This window comes from Arvicanthis niloticus, chromosome 18, assembly GCF_011762505.2.
Source record: "Arvicanthis niloticus isolate mArvNil1 chromosome 18, mArvNil1.pat.X, whole genome shotgun sequence".
NCBI lineage: Eukaryota > Metazoa > Chordata > Mammalia > Rodentia > Muridae > Arvicanthis > Arvicanthis niloticus.
The window spans coordinates 15,908,385-15,927,359 of NC_047675.1; the positions used below are offsets into that span (position 1 = coordinate 15,908,385).

At 46.2% G+C, this 18,975-nt stretch overlaps 1 long non-coding RNA gene across 2 annotated transcripts in view; it reads left to right on the forward strand.

Annotated features, from left to right (window-relative positions):
- The window catches only part of LOC117723227 (uncharacterized), a 68,829-nt gene that overhangs the window by 39,793 nt on the left and 10,061 nt on the right, over positions 1-18,975 (forward strand). The window contains exon 1 of one of the 2 annotated variants that reach the window (XR_013104819.1): positions 14,842-14,909. The exons of the other annotated variant lie outside the window; for it this stretch is intronic. This is a non-coding gene — a long non-coding RNA (uncharacterized LOC117723227). Of the gene's footprint in view, positions 1-14,841; positions 14,910-18,975 lie in introns of those variants that run through there. 2 annotated transcript variants of the gene reach the window in all.

The following is an 18,975-nucleotide window of genomic DNA, read 5'->3' on the forward strand; positions in this document are numbered from 1 at the left end:
TCCTCAGGATAACTTTTCATGAGAGCTCAGCTTCTGTCCCTCATTGACCAGAACTGCATCCCCAGACTTGCTGGCCTTGTGGAGAGTCAGCCCCCAACGGGAGTTAGTCTTACTTAGCTCCATCTAGAATAGCAGTGCTTTTCTGGGCTGTAGAGGAGTGGGTGCTAATGGAGATGGGGGAGCAGAGACTGACTCAGACCTTCTGATTTTTGTGCAGCCTCACGTTGATATTTTGGGAAATGCACGTGTTTGTATGCACACAACTGTAAATGTGTTGAGTATGTGTGGGGGGGATTGTGTGGTCAGAGAAGACACATATAGAAGGCAGAAGTCAACCTGAATAAACACAGAAAGGGAGAATGTTTCAATGATGGGAAGACAGCAAAGAGCAGAACCAGGAGGAGCAAGAGCCATACCTGACACTGTATATTCGGTGGGGCAGTCGTACAATGGTACCACCCTGGTCTTTTATCTGTACATTTTATGAATGAAAAAGCAAGCCCAGAGCTCTACCTGAGTCACAGTCCTGTGCTATTCCTGGCTGCAGTCAGATCAAGATATAGAACTCTCAGCTCCTCCTGCATCATGCCTGCATGGATGCTGCCATGCTCCCACCTTGATGTTAATAAATGAAACCTCTGAATCTGTAAGCCAGCCCCTATTAAATATTGTCCTTTATAAGAGTTGCTTTGATCGTGATGTCTCTTCACACCAATGGAAACCTAAACTAAGATAGAGGTTGGTACCAGGGACTGGGGTATTATGGATAGACTTGACCATGTTTTTGTTTGGAGGAATGTGGATTTGGGGACTTTGGATTTGGAAAGTGCCAAAATGCTTTAAGAAGAGCTTAATGGGATATCCTAGTAGGAATATGGAAGACATTAGTGCAGAGAGTGATTTGAACTGTACAGACCTGGCCCAAGAGGTTTCAGTGGAGAAGATTTCTTGGTATGTGGCCTATAGACTGTTCTTGTGATATTTGGGTGAAAAATGTGGCTGCTTTTTGCCCTTGTCTGAAGAGTCTGCCTGAGGCTAAGTCTAAGGTGAAGAGAATCAGATTAATTTCATTGACAAAGAAAGTCACAGAAAAGCCCAGCAGAGACTTTGCCCTCTGGTTTACTCTCACAAAGAACATTTTGATCAAGCATAGCAAGCTTTGAAAGGAGAAATACAAAATATATGGTTCAAGTAATAGAGGGGCACTAGGAAGTGAAATGGAGCTAAATCCCGTATTCAAGGAGATAAACAGATTAAGGGAGTGGTGATCTCAGGGCAAGATCCCCCCAGCTAAGCTTATTGTTTGTATCTGCAGTTAAACAAGAAATAGTTATGTTATTAATAGTGTTATTATTATCTGGTTATTGTTTTCATTTGGAACACGTGAAGTGAACATGATCCAGAAATGGAGGATACCAGCTTTTGATCTGGATCTTGAAGCATAGTGGCCATGAAAAGCTTAGACCCAGGCATGATGGTGCACACCTTTAATCCCAGGAGACAGAGATAAGGAGATCTCTGAGTTCAAGGCCAGCCTAGTAACAGAGACAGTTCTGGATAAAGACAAGTTTATGCCCATGCTTTTAATCTCAGAAATCAGAAAATGGGGGCATGCAAATTTCTGAGTTCAAAGTCAGCCTGGTCTATAGAGAAAGTTCCAGGGCAGTCAAGTTAGGAAGTGAAGGACTTGGAAAACAGCTTGTTATAAATGTAATAGAACAACAGGGCCATGTTCTAGTCCCAGCAAGCAGGAGACCATGGCAGTTTTGGCTATGTGGCTCTGTTTTTAGAGTGAACAATAGAAGGAACTACCGGGACAATTGATGCTGGTTAGCTGGGACTAAGAAATTAGCAGTGCTTATTTTCTGAGAGCACCAAGAAGCTGTATTCCAGAGGTGGCCAAAGCTGTACCTCATGCTGGTACCCAGATTCGATAATGTGTAAGAATCACCTAGGTGTTACTGGCTTTGAAGGCATGAAGACGTCATGAAGAGCAGCTGAGGCTTGGCACTATGAGAGGTCATGCAAGTCCATTGGTGAAGGTGCAGTGTCCGTCACTTGCAGTTGATGGTCCAAGACTGAAGGAGTCATGCAAAGAAGCTGAGGCTCAGCACCATGAAGAGAGCCCATGAGAGGTTACTGGTGAAGCCTAGCTGTATCGGAAGACCCCAGTGTATTGGAGATGCCAATACCATGGGATAATCATCAAGAACAGCAGTGGCAGTGGAGTGGATCAACCAGAGCCTAGAGTGCTACAGAGGGCAGAGCTGGAGAAGTGACCCAAGCCCTTTGGAGAAACCCAGATAGATGATTATGTGTAGATCCCAGACATTGAAACAAGGAGCTGTAAAGTTGAAGTTGCCTTGGAGACCCCAAGATGTTCAAGATGTCAGGGCTGTGGGATACCTGCTGAAGAAAGCTACTAACAGGGTGTGGAACCAACCCAAGAGAATGAAGCTTGTTGCTGCTAAACACCAGCTCTGCCAACAGCAGTCAACAAGGATGAAAGGAATTGGAGATCTGAAGAGCGCTTTGACATCGGACATGGGGAGTTTGGAGTTTGACCAGCTGGTTTTCGGTCTTGCTTTAGTCCAGTGTTTTCTCACTATGATGTCTGGAATGGTAATGTATATCCTGTGATGTTGGAGGTATGTGATCTGCTTTTTGATTTTGTAGAAACTTTGGACTTTTAACATTGTTGAGACTGCTATAAACTATGGGGACTTTAGAAGTTGAACTAAATATATTTTTTATTATGCTATGGCTAGGCATGGCCCCCACAGATTCACGTGTTTGAACAAGCCTATGGGGGCCAGGCAGTGGAATGTGGTGGCTTGAATATGCTTGGCTCATAGGGAGTGACACTGTTAGGAGGTGTGGCCTTGTTGGAGAAATTATGTCAGTGTGGGGGGTGGGCTTTGAAGATCTGCCCAGTGTAGAAGAGTCAGTTTCTCCTGGCTGCAGTCAGATCAAGATGCACAACTCTCAACTCCTCCTGTACCATGCCTGCCTGGATGCTGCCACTCTCCCACCTTGATGATAATAGACTGAACCTCTAAATCTGTAAGCCAACCCCAATTAAATGTCCTCTATAAGACTTGCCTTGGTCATGGTGTAGCTTCACAGCAATGGAAACCTAAACTAAGACAGAGAGCTATCCAGACATACTGGACTGCTACCCTAATAGTAGGGTCTTCAGAATACTTCCTCCAGCAAAGCCCCACCTACTCAAACAAAGCCACACCTAAATGGGTCACTCCCTATGAGCCTATGGGCGCCACTTTTCTTTCAAACCACCACGACATCCTTCTTCCATCCTTCTCTAAATAGCACCACCAGAGATAAGTCTGTGGGGGAATTTGGTAGTCAAACACCAAAGCCCTTCTCAGAGGGCCTGGTATACAGGGTACCCTGCCTTTGTTTGTACCCCCAATTGTAAATCCTCCCCAGGGAGAGCCACCTTGAACTACTGCTTCAGTTTGGAGCAACTCTGAAGGACCTTTGGGAGTCTAAAGACCTAGTGTTTGCTGGCGTTCCAGCCTGACTGCTCTCCCTTTCGATCTTGGTCCCCTGTTCCCCAGGTGAGAAGACAAGAGTTCTTGACTCCTATTGGGGGTCTTCCTCCCATTCTCTGTATCCTGGGGGCCCTCAGGAGGGCAATCCTTCAGATTGATGAAGAGGAAATTAGAATGTTTCATTTTTTTTTTTTTCCTTTCATGCATGGTGCATGCGCACGTGCCCTCACCCTGGAGGGATTAATATAAACAAAATGAGTAAGATGTGCTGACTTAGAAGTCAATGGCCACATTTGGTATATTCAATTCATCTCTTTTGTTCTGGTGCTAAGAACACGTAGTCCCCTTTGACAGCACTGAGTGCTTCATGCCAGATAATCTATGTAACCTGCATCGCTAGGCTCAGAGCTCTGCATATCATCTTACATGTGGCCACAGGAGGGACCATTATCATCAACATCTTAAGACAGAGAAGTGATACTCAGAGAGCTTAGGACACATGCTCAGAGTCACAGAGACGGATTCAAGACTGCTGGGAGGTGCAGCCAAATGAGAGATTTGGGGATCACACTTTCGAGGGTATTATGTATTATTAATCTATTTATACCCATTCATTGTGACTGTTTTTGTTTTTCGTTTTTGTTGTTGTTGTTTTGTTTGCTTGTTTGTTTGTTTGTTTTTTGAGACAGAATTTCACTAGTTAGTCAATTTGGGCCCAGAATTCTCTATTGTAGCCCAGGCTGGCTTCAACTCATGATCCTTCTGCCTTGGCTTCTTGAGTGCTGGGATTATAGGCATGGACAATCAGGCCTGGTTTTCTTCATGGGCATTAGATCTGAGGACTGTTGCCTGTGTACGGGGCTATGCCGGAGCTACTAGAAGGATACACTATGGGAGATATCTATCTGTGGCCAGAGCACAGGTACCTGGCAGATCCTGCCCAGCTTGTATGCACCCTGGATGTGGGGTTCAGTTGGTGAAGCTGGTAAGCTTCCTAACCTTGGACCAGGGCCTTGATCTAGTGAAGAGATTCAGAAGGAGCCAGAGAAGCTGTGTACTGTTCCCAACAATGAGGACAACCTGCAGCTTGGTGCAACACTGAGTGCCCTGAGGTTCCCCTCAGAATAACAGTCTCCAATGCTGTTTAGCCTCTGCCTTCTTCATCTCACACAAAATGTTCAAGCTGGTCCAGTAAAATAAATGGTGTGAGGTGACCTGGAGCACAGTGGGTAGTGGGAGGAGTCTGCAGCAAACAGATTTTTGTGAGAGGGTGTCTCTTTAGCTCCAGCCATTATTGTCTTTGTGGGCAATAATGTGGGCACAGTGTGGACATATAGCTGGACATTTTTTTCAGTGTGGCTAGTGACTTTAAATCAGGTGTGTGTGTGTGTGTGTGTGTATGCACAAGCATATGTGTGCACAAAATCTGCCACTTGAAAAATGTTAGCAGCCAACTAAGTTTCTACCCATAACTTTTTTAAAAAATCTGTTATTTTTTTCTTTTTAACTTTTTATTGGTTCTTTGTGGATTACATTATGTCCCCCTCACCTCCCCCTCCCAGCATACCTTTTCTCCACCCTTGCAACCTCCTCCCTCCCACAGAGAAAAAAAATGTCCTTGTGGAAGCTGTAGTGACAGTGTGACCCACAGTAAACACTTCTGTACACACTTCTTTCCTGTTCATTGCAAGACTTGTTGATCTGGTACAAGGTCTCTGATCTTTGCTACTCTTCAGTACCGAAACCTCACTGAGACTCCTCTCAGATACCCTACTGTTGCCTGTGTCATGGAAAGCCTGTAGTTTTTTGGATCGGTTGGCTACTTCTTGTCCTCCATCAGGTTCACTGATGGGATATATGTTGGGGTGGGCAATCCAAAGCCCTGGATCTGGGCCTGAGAGGTATCTGACTCTTCTGCTCTCCTGCCCTCCAGCTCACCCAGCCCCATCAGGGTCAGTTCTACTGTGCTGCAGCAGGTGAGGGGCAGGGCCAGCTCTCCTGCTCTTTCACAACCCAGTTGGAGCCAGCTGAGCTCCTGGTGGCAAGGGCAAGAGGTAGGGGAGGAAATCTTCATCTAAGTGATGCTGCTATTGCACAGCTGACAAGAGGCAGGGCTGGCTCTCCTGTGCTAGTGCCCTCAGGACTGGCTCACCAGCAACCCCCACATCCAGGACCATCTCTACTGTGCTGCTCAGGTGAGATGCAGGGCCTGCTTTCCTGAATGCTACACTATGTGAAGGGCAGGGACAGCTCTCCTGCCTGTTGTTGATAGCAAGGGGCAAGGCATGGTGGTGGGGGGTTGGATCTCACCCTCACACATGGCAGACAAGTGGCGGGGCCAGCCCTTTTACACTCAAGCTGGATTACCTGTTCCTCCACCTCCTGGGTTAGCTCTACTGCGCTGCCCAGGCAAGGTGCATTGTGGATATTACATTTAAGCCAAAAAAACCCTTAACTATGACTTCTCATGGTTTTCAGCACGTGACCTTTGACCTTGGAGGCTTCTAGGAATCCTTCCTATTCCATAGATCTTTTCAGAATGCCTTTACCCTGAGCAGTGGTTCTAGTCATGTTCACAAGAACTTTCTCTCCTTTGTTTCTATACCTTGGTCAATGCTGAAGTCCCTGGGGACACAACGGCTGGAGTCCCTGGCTCCAGGCAAGGACCGGAATTTATTGGATCCTGGTTCTTCAGGGCTGTATACCCCAGCTGCAGGGGGACAGAGGAGGGGGATTTTCACTCAGTCTTTATTACCTAGTGTGGAAATTTCCTGTTAGTCCAGAACACTGATAGATGCAGCTCTGTTTCCTCCTAGCAAGTTAGATCTGCGTTCCATGGAGTCTCCTATATGGTGTACATGCATAACATGCTTGGTTCATGTGCATCAGTTGTATGTGGGGCACAGTACATATGTATGTTAGTAGCATCTTTTGATCATCATGGATTCTGCCCAAGTGGAATACTCTGGGTGCTTGTCTATACACCCCTTCCTCCTTCTGCACCTCTTGGCGTATCTTCTGCTGCTTGATGCCTATCCTTGGGTGCCTTGTGCCTGCTTGGCCAGTCATTTCCTGCTGACAGATACCCACTCTACTCACTAATCAAAGGAGCAAAGGGGGTGCTGTACCGTGAGGAAGGCTTGATGAGGTGTTGGCCTGCTCCTGTCCAGTGTACTGAGTGGGGTCCTGGGCTTGATCCAGTGTCTTCATCTCTAAGTGAAGGGGAAGAGAGGGAAAAGGTCCTGTGTGTCTTGGACACTTGCCACTTCTTCCACAGTGCATCAGCCCAGTCTTGTGGTCCTCATCAAAAAACCCGGGTCTGCCAGGCTTCCTTGCAAACTTCTTGGTTTTGTCTTGATGAAAACACTTGTCTTCAGAGTACAGTAGGTTAATTTCTGTCATACAGATTTCCAGGGCTAGAATCGGTGGGCCCAAGACAATATTTCAAATGCAATAAAAATATACATTATATAATATGTGTTATTATATATCATTATATATAATATATTAAATTATATATATATTATATGTATGTGTGTATACATGTATGTATGTATTCAGAGTTTTGTTATATTGCCCAGGCTGGCCTTGAACTTGCCATTCTCCAGTTCAGCCTACCAAGTGCCGGACTTGGAACCATGTGTCATAATACCCACTTTGCAAAGTTTAAATGCAAAAAATTTAAATGCAAAAATTAAAGAAAGTCTTTAACTAAAGTTCCCAGATTGCTTTTCAGTCGGAAGGAACTTAACTTCAGTGAGCCGAATTTCTTTGGTCCCCACCAGCCATCATGATCTTGTCCCTAAATGCCTTTCTCTGATGGCCCTGGCCTTGCTAGGGCACCTTCCCTTTTGCCAGGGGCATTTAGCTTCCTGCTTTTATGTATCACCCCTTCATGTTCTTTGCATAATTCCCATTGGGTGTTTGTCCTTTTCTTTCCAATTTGAAAGAGCCTTTTGTGGATTACAGGTCTTAACCCTTTGCTCTCTGAATAACAAAGATTTCCTCCCAGATTTACTGCTTGTCAGTAAACTTTGCGTGTGGTATCTGCTGCTTTACACAAGACTAGAATTTTTGTGTGTTGAGTCTGTCTTCTTTTATGGCTACTCTGGATCTCTGTTCCTGGCGTGGTATCTGATACCCGGGAAGTGTCACCTTGACTGAATCATTTGTTCTATTTGTCCTCAACTGCCACATCAGAAGCATAGGAGCTACTAGCCTTGCCAACTTCTGGAGTGCTGGGAAACCCAGGAGCTTGTAGAAGCTTCTGGTACTCTGGCACTAAAACCCTATACAGCCATGGAGTCTCAGCAAGAGCATGGCAGCTCATGAGTTTCAGTCAAGTAGCTGGTATGACCGTGGTGGCCCTGAGGACGGAGTCACACTGGGATGTGGCTAGACTCCTGGTAGGTGGACAGCCTGGTAAGCATACAATGTGAGTCTTCTTCCACAGGCTCGAAATCTCAAAGGGACTGTGTGTGCCTCCCCACAGTTCTAGTCCCTCTTCCTGGTTAACAAAATCTCCCAAAAGTGGTCCTTTCAGACTTCTCTCACTTTCCAGAATTACATCACAGGCCCTCTTCTTCCCACAAAAAAATGGCATTTCTGTATACAATTGGCTTAGCTAGTCAAGATTGATTGGCGTGGTCAGGAGAAGTATATCTACCTGGAGATACAGTCACTTGTCTCCCACACAGGCATAAGCTGGTCCTAAGACAAAGGATGGGAGAAGGCCAGATGTGTGTGGTGTTTTGAATGAGAATGGTCCCCACAGGCTCATATATTTGAATACTTGCTCCACAGTTAGTGGAACTGTTTGGAAAGGATTGAGGGGTGTGGCCTTGTTGGAGAAGATATGTTACTAGGGGTGGGCTTTGCATTTTCAAAAGCCCGTACCATTCCCAATTTGCTTCTGTCTCTTTGCCTCATGCTGGTGGATCATTTAAGCTCTCAACTACTTCTCCAGCCCCATGCCTGACTTTCTGCTGCCATGATGGTCATAAACTCATGCTCCTTGCCATGATAGCCATACACTCTAACCCCCTGGAACCATGAGCTCCACATTAAGTGTTTTCTTTTGTAAACTACCTCACTCATTGTAGCTGGCACAATGTGCCCCCAGAAAAGTAGCTGACCCAGTGCGCTTTGTCTGTACAAAGTGACATTCCAGCCAGAGCCTTTGGGAAAGAGCCCAGGAAAAGGCGAGAGATGGCCAATGCCTGAGTGGGGACCAAGAGAAAGTGGGAACCTAAAGACTGGGAGATGCTGGCAGCGGAGTGCATGTGCTTGTCTCGCTCTTGCTATACGGTGTGTCGTATGCCCCCTGAGCTATTAAGACTGACCAAGCTTTGCCCGAGGGATACTGGTGGAGAGCGTTTAGCATGTGTGAGGCCCTAGATTCTGTCCTCAGCACCAAATCAAACAAAAGTCATGTTAAAACTCATTACCAGTGTATTGACAGGAGTCTGCAGCCTGTAGGAAATGGTATCAGATGCTGGGCATTTAAGAAGTGGTGTTAATAGGAGTGGGCTTGAGAGCTCCATCCTTTCCCAGGATTCGCGCTGCTTCGTTTTCTGTCAGCTTGACACACACTAAACTTATCTGGGAAGAGGAACCTCAATTAAGAAAATGTCTCCATCAGAATGGCTTGTAGGGAAGTTTGAGGGGGGCACTTTTTTTGATTAATGATAAACGTAGGAGGGTCCAGAAAGTCCTGGGAGGTGTAAGGGAGGAAGCTGAGAGGTTGGAGAGATGGTTTAGTGGTTAAGAACACTGGCTGCTATGCCAGGGGGGAGTGAGTCTGAGCCCTCACATCCACATGGTGGCTCACGATTGTCTGTAACTCCAGTACCAAGGGATCAGGTGCCTTCTTCTGGCCCCCATAGGCACCAGGGGGCACACGTGGTACAAGACATCTATGTAGGCAAAACACATAGATACAGAAAGTAGTGAAAGAAGTTAAAAGAAAAGAAAAAAGAAAGAAAGGAAGCTGGGTGTGAGCCAGAAGAGCAAGCCAGTGAGCAGCATCCCTTCCTGCCTCCTGCTTCTGCTCCTGCTTCTGCTCCTGCCTCCAGGTTCCTGCCTTGAGCTCCTGTCTTGGTTTCCTCAATGCGCTGTGACCTGGGATAAGTAAATCAAATATTTCTTTTCTCCCCCCAAGTTTCTTTTGTACATGGTCATTACCATACCAATACAAACAAACTAAGACAACACTGCTCTCAATAGCTTCTTTAACCTTCCAGTCTGTAAGGACATGGGGAGAAGGTACTACCTGTGACCCAAGGTACGAGCCTCTCAGACAACAAACTTGTTAGTGTGCTGGCTTCCGCCTCATCAGTCTCCAGAATGGTGAGAAATGCATGTCTATTGTTTATCAGCCACCCAAGAATTATCTTATATCAGCCTGGACAGACTAAGGTAGTTAATAAAAATTTTTTGGAGAGGAACAGGGCCTAGAGATGTCCAGTTTTATTGAACTCTTGTTTAGTAAGACACCAGAGACTACTTCAGGAGACATGGTTTGATTGAGAGAGTGCTTGACTAGCATTCGTAAAGCCCCGGGTTTGATCTTCAACACTGCGTAAACGCAGCATGATGGTCCACACCTGTATTCCAAGCACTCAGATGGAGTAGTAGGTAGGAGAATCAGAAGCTTATGGTCACCCTCAGCTATACAGAGAGTTTGGGGCTAGCCTGGGTTACATGAGACAGAAACAGAGGGGATGGGGGAAATGAGCTATAAATTTTCATATATTAGTTTGACATGACCGGCCATTGAAATAACTGATAGGTCCAACGTCAGCAAGCATGGACCGGAATGCGACCCTCTGCTCTGTTGGCGATGAAGTAGCACGGTCATACTGAGGGCAGCTAGGGAATGGGACTCAAGATGCAAAACGTGCCTGCCTTTGCTCCGCTGGCCCTACTTCTGCCCAGTGGGGACAATAAGAGCCCCGGTTTCAACAGGCTTCCGAAAGGCTCAAAGGAGCTAATCTATGGCAGCCACAAACCTCAGTGGCTGGCAAAAGGGTTAGAGACATCAGGATGGCTACTGCCACAGAACCACCTGCATGTCAGATGGTGAGCTGCAGGAAATGCTGCCTGCAACAGCAGAAGCGGAGGGGCCAGCTGACGGTTCACCCAGAGCGAAGGAGGCTGATTCCTGGGACCCCATGTTCTTTGGTTAACACAGTATCACCGCCACAAATACCTGAAGACCTTTTAGTAGTGAGCAGCATTCTCTTCTTCTGTGTATATTGCTGACTTTAGCTAACCTAAAAAAAAAAAAAAAAAAGCTAACCTTTCCAACCTTTCACTGTTACCGTTTCATCTGTTTGCTTCTTCGATATTTGATCCAATTCAAAATAGTTTTTGAAATTCAAGGATGCTCACGCACAGAATAACACAGAGTGTGTGTGGATGTGTGTGTGTGTGTGGGGGGGGGGTAGGTTGGAATGCCTGCTCAGAGATCTATAAAGTCAAGGTGAGTCTTTTGGATTCCCTAGATGGGAAAGTGAGAAGAATCGGGGTTGAAACTCCATTCACATCACTATAGCTGTGCTTCCTTGGATTCTAGCACTCCGGAAGTCAAGGCAGGAGGATTGCTGCAAAGTCAAGTCTTTCCTGGGCTACTGAGTGTCACAAAGAAACAAGCAGAAAACCTCACATCATGCACAAAGTCTGAACATCTCCTAAGGCTGAGGAGCAGATTTGAATTCCTGTAACAGACTCTTACTGTCTTGTCAGCCATGTGACCCTGGCTAGACCAATCACTAAATGTGCTAGCCCTTCCCTGGTGTACATTAGGCTGCCACTCATTCCTCAGGGAAGGTAACGGTGAATGGAATATTGGAAAATGGACAGTAGTACTGTCACAGGTGTGCTCGGGTCCCAGCGCTACTTGGTCTCCAGGCTGGTGACAGACCTCCAGGTTTCCTTGATGTTGGAGGCCAGGCAGAGGTGATAGTTCTCGGTACACAATGGTCACATTTTTTTTTTTTAAATCGATTCATGTATAACCTATGTTTTCATTTTGAACTGGCATTGTCCTGGTATGTATTTAGAGGGTGGGTGTGGTACTTCAATATATATATACACACAAAGTGCCGTGTCGGAGCAGCATACCCGAGTGTTACCTCAGCCATGCCATCTCTTTGTGCTGGGGATATGTTTTACATTTCTTCACTGCCTCTTTTGAAATGTCCTGTAAATCGTTGCTAGTCGTCAGTCTCCTCCCACGTCACTGTGAACTGGAGTTATCTATCTTCCGTGTGCTCACTGACCACCCCTCCCGACTTCGCCTCTACCCGCAGCCACTGCTGATAACTGTTCTTCACACAAAGAAGAGAACGTGGGCTTTTGTCTTTCTGCCTCTGGCTTATTTCACTTAACACACTGTCCTCTGGTTCCATCCACATTGCTCAGAACTTCATTCCTTTTATGGATACGTGAGATTCTAATATGTATACATACCACATTTTAAAAGACTGCTTAATCCCCCCCATAAATATGTGGATTGGTTCCACATCTGGCTGTAGTGGAAGCACTTCAGAAAATGTGGGAGTACCAATGTCTTTCCAACATATTGACTTCAGCTCTGGTGTCTGTGTCCTATAGCAAGATTGCTGGGCCATATGGTAATTCTATTTCAAGCTGTTTGAGGAGGATCTTCTCTATTTTCAGTAATGGCTATACTCTTTTACGTTCTGACGGGCAGTTTATTCTTTTCTCCACCTCAGAAGGCATTTTCCCTTTGCCTTTTGGCAGCAGGCATTCTGTTTGGGGTTTGATACCAGATCCGGTGTTTCTGCCTTGCGTCTCCCCCGTGATTGACAGTGCCGCTCCGCCCACACCATACTCTTCCTGACCATTTGTGTATCCTCTTCTTGAGACGAGTCTATTCAGTCATTTCCCTTTTGTCTTTTTGCTATTAACTTTAATTCCTCATGAATGCTGGAGCCGACTTCCTTGTCACATGCTCAGCTGGCAACACTGCCTGCCGTGTGGTGGCTGCTACCCCCGACCCCTCCCTGCCATGGATTTTTCCTTTGCTCTGCAGAAGCACATTCATTGGAGGCATCCCTGCCTCTTTGTCATGTTTTGATTTGTTGTCTGAGAGCTTCTCCAAAACTTTTTTTTCCCCAGCCGATGTCCTGAAGTGTTTCTCCGACGTTTTCCTCTAATGGTTTCCTCTGTCAGGTCCGTGGCTCTGACTTCTGAAGACTGGAGCGAAGTGGCTGCCCTCCTCCCACCGGGGCTTTGGGGGCCAAGTTCCGCTGGAGCCTCCTCTAGAAGGCTGCACCAGAAGACTCTGGAGCTGGGTGTGGGGTGGAAACACAGACACACAGTTAATTACGGCAGCACACTCGGCGCCATCCTAATTAAGGCTGGTCCCTGTAGAAGCCAAGATTTAAAGTTCTCTCTTTTATAGTGCTTGACAGTGTCCCCTCCCTCTGCCGCATCTCCTTCAGTTTGGAGGGTGAATGGTGGGAAGCACTTGAGGAAGGCTGTCATTGTCCGGTTGGAGGAATGTAACCACCCTTCCAGCACTGAAAACAGGGGGCAGCCCTGAGCCTTCTTACTGGAAGTGCTGGGTAAGCCAGTAGGGTCTCACTCTAAGAGAAGGGTTAGGGTCATCTTGGCTCTGGGACCTTCCAAAAAATGAGAAATGGCTCTCAGGGAAACACAAATGACTCAGCTGGCCTAATGTTCTGGAGGATGGGGAACCCTGAATCCTCAGTCACATTCCAGTATCCTTGGAGCCCACAATGTCTTGGCCCAGGCTGACACAAATAAGATATGAAAGACATATTTACATCTGAAAAATATATTTAAGAGCATTTCCCTTGAGATCAATGGTCTGCAATATAGACTTGTCCATTTCTGTATCCTCCAGTTCTGGGAAGGGGCCAATGGCTCAGAGTGGCAGGAGCAGAAAAATCATTTCATATTACAGGCAGAAGCAATGAGGGCAAGAGAAGAAAAATACTTGTAAAATATATTTTTAAATTTTTGTATTGATTATTTGTGAATTTCATATCATGTATTCCAGTCCTGATCTCCCTGTCCTCTCATATCTGCCTTTTGCCTTTGCAACCTCTCCCCCAAATAAACACACACACACGCACACGCACACGCACACGCACACGCACACGCACACGCACGCACCATCTCATCGTGGAAGCTGTAGTGTACCACAGTGTGTCCCACAGTGTATTCCTCTGTCCACACATCTTCACTTGCAAAATAGTCACTGCAATGAATCACTGGTTTGGTTGGAGATCTCTGGCTTCTGTGACACCATCAATTTTGAATCCTCATAGGTATCCCTTCTGGTGATCCTGTTGTTCCCCTGTGTCATGGAGATCCTGCAGGTTTGGATCAGTAGGACTGGTTTTCCCGAATGTTCCAGTCACTGAGGGGCAGGGGCAGCTCACATGACCTCAGGGTCAGCTCTCCCAACTGCCTCAGGTACTGAGGGGAGAGGCAGGAGGGGCAGGGAGGTTAAGAGCATCTCCACCCCCAACCCAAGCTGCCTCATGGCAGATAAATAGCTGGGTCACCTCTCCCTTACTCACACTCTCAGGCCGGCTCATGTGTGTCCCCACCACCAGGGTCAGCTCTGCTCTGCTGTCCAGGCAAAGTGCAGGACCCGCTCTCCTGAGTTCCCCAGCTGGTGAGGGGCAGGACTAGCTCTCCCAAGCACGTGTGTGGCTTTCCTGCCTGCCGGAGGTGTGGAGGGGCATGAATTATCACCACTGCATTGTGCTACCCCATCACAGATGAGTCAAGGTGAGGTCACTCTCCCACATTCACACCTTTGGTGCTGGCTCACCCACACCCTCACTACCAGGGCCAGCTCCACTGTGCTGCTTGGGGGAGAAGAGTGTTTTAGATCAGTGTGAATAAAAACTAGCAAGGGGCTCTGCCCGGGAGTGTGAGCGCTAAGTGAGTGTGCTGCTCGGGCTGACTGGGTGGACAGTGGTTCTGAGGTCTTTATCATGCTCAGCAGAGAGCAGGCACTCCGTGGATCAGCAGTGTTTGCAAAGGTACGGGAGGGCACAGGGTGGTGCATGTGCCAAGACTTTGTTATCCACAAATAGATGTCAGAGGGGCCATTGGAAAAGCAGGTGATATGGGTGGTGTGGGAAGGCTGAAGTAATGAAACTCAGAGGAAACCTTTGGAGAGATGCAGGGAATCAGGAGTTCCTCAGTGGACTACCTGTTGGGTCCCTTCAGGGTGACAGACAGAATGGGCATTCCTGAGGGCTTTTATATTAAGCCTTTTTCTTATGATACTGGAGCTGTGTCTCTGTTGCTTTTTCCCAGCCTTGAGACTTCAGTGTTGTGGCTGATGGGCCTGGTGATGGATCACAAAACCCTTGTGAGCAGCAGGTATGACGTATGTCCCAGGGCCGGAGCCCTTCTGTGAGCCTGAGTATAAAGCTATTTTATTCTCTTCCGGCCTCTGTCATCATTGTTTCTCCCTTCAATGAGTCCCATCCACACAATGGTCTCAGGGACTACAAGCTTTCTCGATTAAACACTTGATTCGTGTTTTTTTTTCAAATTGTGGTAAATTATGCTTTTCATAAGAATTAATATTTCAGGCAGGTATAGGGGTACATCCTGTAAGCCCAGCACTCATGAAGCTGAGGCAGGAGAATCAGGAATTGAAGACTAGTCAGAGGTATGTAGCAAAATCAAACATAAACAGAATTATAATTTTACATTTTTTTTCATTTAATCTTTTCTTTGAGACAGGATCTGTAGCCCAAGCTAGCCTTCCACGCCCTACATATCCAAGGGTGACCTTGAACTTCATAGGTTTTTGTCTGCCTAATTTCTGTGGTGTTAGAACTTCAACCCAGGTCTTGAGCATTGTAGACAACTGCTCTACCACCTGAACCACAGTTCTGGCTTCCGTTTGGCTACTTCAAAGCCAGTAACTGTGGTATAGATGCATTTACTCTCTTGTGTGATCGCCACTATCCAGTTCTAGAATTTTCCTTTAATCCCCAAAAACTCTTTACTAATCAACAACCACTCCAGCCCCTGGTAACCATTGTTGTGATGCAAATGGGGAGTTAGCTCCACTTGTGAGCTCTTTAAAGGGTCGCTGCTCCCACGTGACTACAGAAACTACAGTCAGAGATGCCTATGGTGATAAGAGTCTACTGTATTCACAGGTCCTAGAGAGTGAGAGGCAGCCCTCCCCTTGGAGATCACACTGAAGAGGCGACAGGGAAGTAGCTTCAACTAATCAGGTTCTTTGAAGGCTGTAGACACTGAAGGTGAGAGAGAGAGAGAGAGAGAGAGAGAGAAAGGGCTCCTGGGCAAACACTTCATGAGTTTCAGGGAGAGGCTACTGCCAAAGGACATGGGAAGATGCCTCTCTTGTATCTGAATGGCACTCGGTCCCAGCCAGAAGAGGATAAGAAGGGAACCACATAAGCCGGGTCTAGGTCCAGCATTATCACACTGTACCTGGCCACCTTGGTGAGATGCTCACTGCCTATAGTGGGAACATTGCTTATGAAGGTATAAGGGTTTATAAAAGAGTCTTTTGACTTTTGATCACTGAGAATGGTCACCCTGAGTACTTCATGTAGGTGGCATCCTACAACATTAGTCCTTTCGTGCCCGGGATATTTTGCTCAGCATAACGTCCTTAAAGTTCATCCAGTTGTAGCTTGTGTTGGGATTTCAAGACAAGTTCTGTAGCCCAGACTAGCCTTTAATTCTCTGCATAGTAGAGGATTACCCCTCTCTCGTTCACAGTGGATGGGCCACAGCCACCTCTGCCCCTTGTCCCCTGTGGATAATGATGCTGTGAGTATGGGTGTGTCCATATCTGATTCAGTCTCTGCTCTTATTGCTTCAGATGTCTATGTGCAAAGGTGGGATGGCTGCATCATCTTACAGATCTGTCTCATCTTTGATGAATCCCTGTGGCATCACAGTTTGTAGTTCCTGCCCTGCTTTCTGTTCACCTGACAGTAGCCACTTTCATGGGGCGAATGCGATTCTCAGACTTCCAATTTGCGTTTAGCTCATGATGACAGAGAGTCATACCCCCACCCCCCCACCCCGCCATGTCTACTGAACATATGTATATTGACTTGAGTCCTTTGTTCACTTTATTGTTATCTTTTGTTTGTTCCTTGACAATTTTGTACTTGTATGCAATGTGTCTTGATCTAATCCACTCTGCTACCCTGTCTCCCGGTCCAATTAGTACTGCCTGCAGTAGTGTTTACTGGTTTTCTTGGCTTGATCTTGTGCAGGTAACTGCAGCTGCACGTATTCACTACCTGAGTGCAATGGCCATGTCATGTCCACAAGACTTTCATTACACAGCAACCTCCAATGCTGAGTTGCTCCCTGAGCCTTGGTCTTGGGGGTGTTAAGATAAGTGTCTTGTTTATGGCTCAGCTCTCTGCAGCCACTTATTCTCATCAATGTGTCCAGCTGTGGGTCTCTCTGCATTAACTGCTGTCTGCTGCAGAAGAAGCTTCTCTGGGCGAGGCTGAGAACAGCATTCATCTATGGTCCGAACCCAAATATTTAGAAGATGGTCTGATAACACATCCATTTAGCACGACACAAGTATTAGCTTCTTCCTCTTGAGGGTTTATGACCTGCTGAGCCACAGGCTTTTGATCAAGTTTACAGTATTAGTCATGGATTGCTTTCCATGCAGCAGACCTCAGAGCTTTAGAAAGTGGTTGGTTACCCCCATAACTTCTAAGCCACTATTGAGCCAAGTGGGCATGTCTCACCTGGCAGGTCAGAATGGTACAATGCAAGGTTCACTTCTGGATGACATCACTGATCGTTTTTCTCTCCCAGATAAGGACCTACTGGTACTATGAGCTAGCAAGTAGCAGGATGTTTTCAGGTCAGTTACATCTCAATTTCTCTACGTCCTGCAACTACAGTGTGTTGTGTTTCCAGCAAAAGAGTTTTACATCTGGTTCTGGTACGCCACCAAGAGCAATGTCAAGAACTTGTATTATTTGTGAGGGGGCCTGAGGTCTCTCTGACCCATAGGCAGGTATCCTATACCAACACTGGGAGTTTAATTTAATAACGCTGGTTTCAGGGACATTGATTACAAATTCAGGGTCTCTGTGTTCACCCTCCTTTGTAATTATTATTATTTTTTAGTTACTTTTTAAAAATGGCTTTCATCTTGGTTTTTGTTGACCTGCCACTCCCCCTTGCTGGTTTCCATGTCTGTCTCACCCCTCACTTGAACCTTTTGTCCCTAATATCCCTCCCCGTTTCACATCATGTATATTTTATTTTACTGTCACACTATTAAGACCTCTTCTACTCCCCATCTCATGGGTCGGCTCTTTTTGCTTCTTAACCTCTACAGACATTCCAAATTAAATACCAGATTCTAAAATTCAAAGCTGGGAACACTCCAAATGAAATGCCAAATTGTAAAACGTAAAGCTGGGACCCAGATATGAGCACAGGGTGCCTGTCTTCTGGGGCCTGGGTCACCTTCATGTAACATTCTCTAGTTCTGACCAGGGGGGTGGCACAGTGGGGTCATAACAGTATTTAGCTTTTTGAGAAACTTCCACAATGATTTCCACGGTGGCTGCACCCACTTACTCTAGCAACAGCGGGTAAGAACAAGTGCTCCCGCCTCTACATTCTCAACAGTGTGTGTGCTCATAGGTTCCCGGAGGATAGCCATGCTCACTGGAACGAGATGCAACCTCAAGTCAGTTTTAATTTGCATTTCTCTGACATTTAATGGTGCTGAACACTTCAAAAAACACCTTTTAAAATGCTGGTTTCCTGACTTTATTTCTTTCTTTGGAGAACTCTTGGGTTCAGTTCCTTAGCCTGTGGGGTTTTTGTTTGTTTGTTTTGTTTTTGTTTGTTTTCTCTATGTTGAATATCCTGGGTTCTTTGTATATTCTAGATACTAATCCTCTGTCAGACACTTAGCTGGACCAGGCTCTGTCTTGTTCTGTAGATTCCCTCTTCGCCTGATTTGGCTTCCTTTGCTGCACAAACCCTTTTCAACTTTAAGAAATCCCATTTGTTCATTGTTGGCCTTATTTTCTGAGTTTTATTTAAAAAGTCCTTACATATGCATCTATCTTTTTATAATATATATTTATTTTTAGTTTATTAATGAGGGAGTGCATGCATGTGCACACAGAGGCCAGAAGGAAGCACTGGATCCCTTGAAGCTGGAGTCCCAGGAGACTGTGACTGCCCTCATAAGGGTGCTGGGGTCTGAATTCTGGTCCTCTGACAGAGCAGCGTGTCCTTAACCACTGGGCCATCCCTCCAGCTACACAGATACCTACATCTTGAAGTTTACTCCTATTTTTTCCTCTAGCAGCTTTGGTGTTTAGGATCTTATGCTGAAGCCTTTGATCTGTTTGGAGTTGACCTTTACACTTGGCAAGAGACGATTTAGTTTAATTTT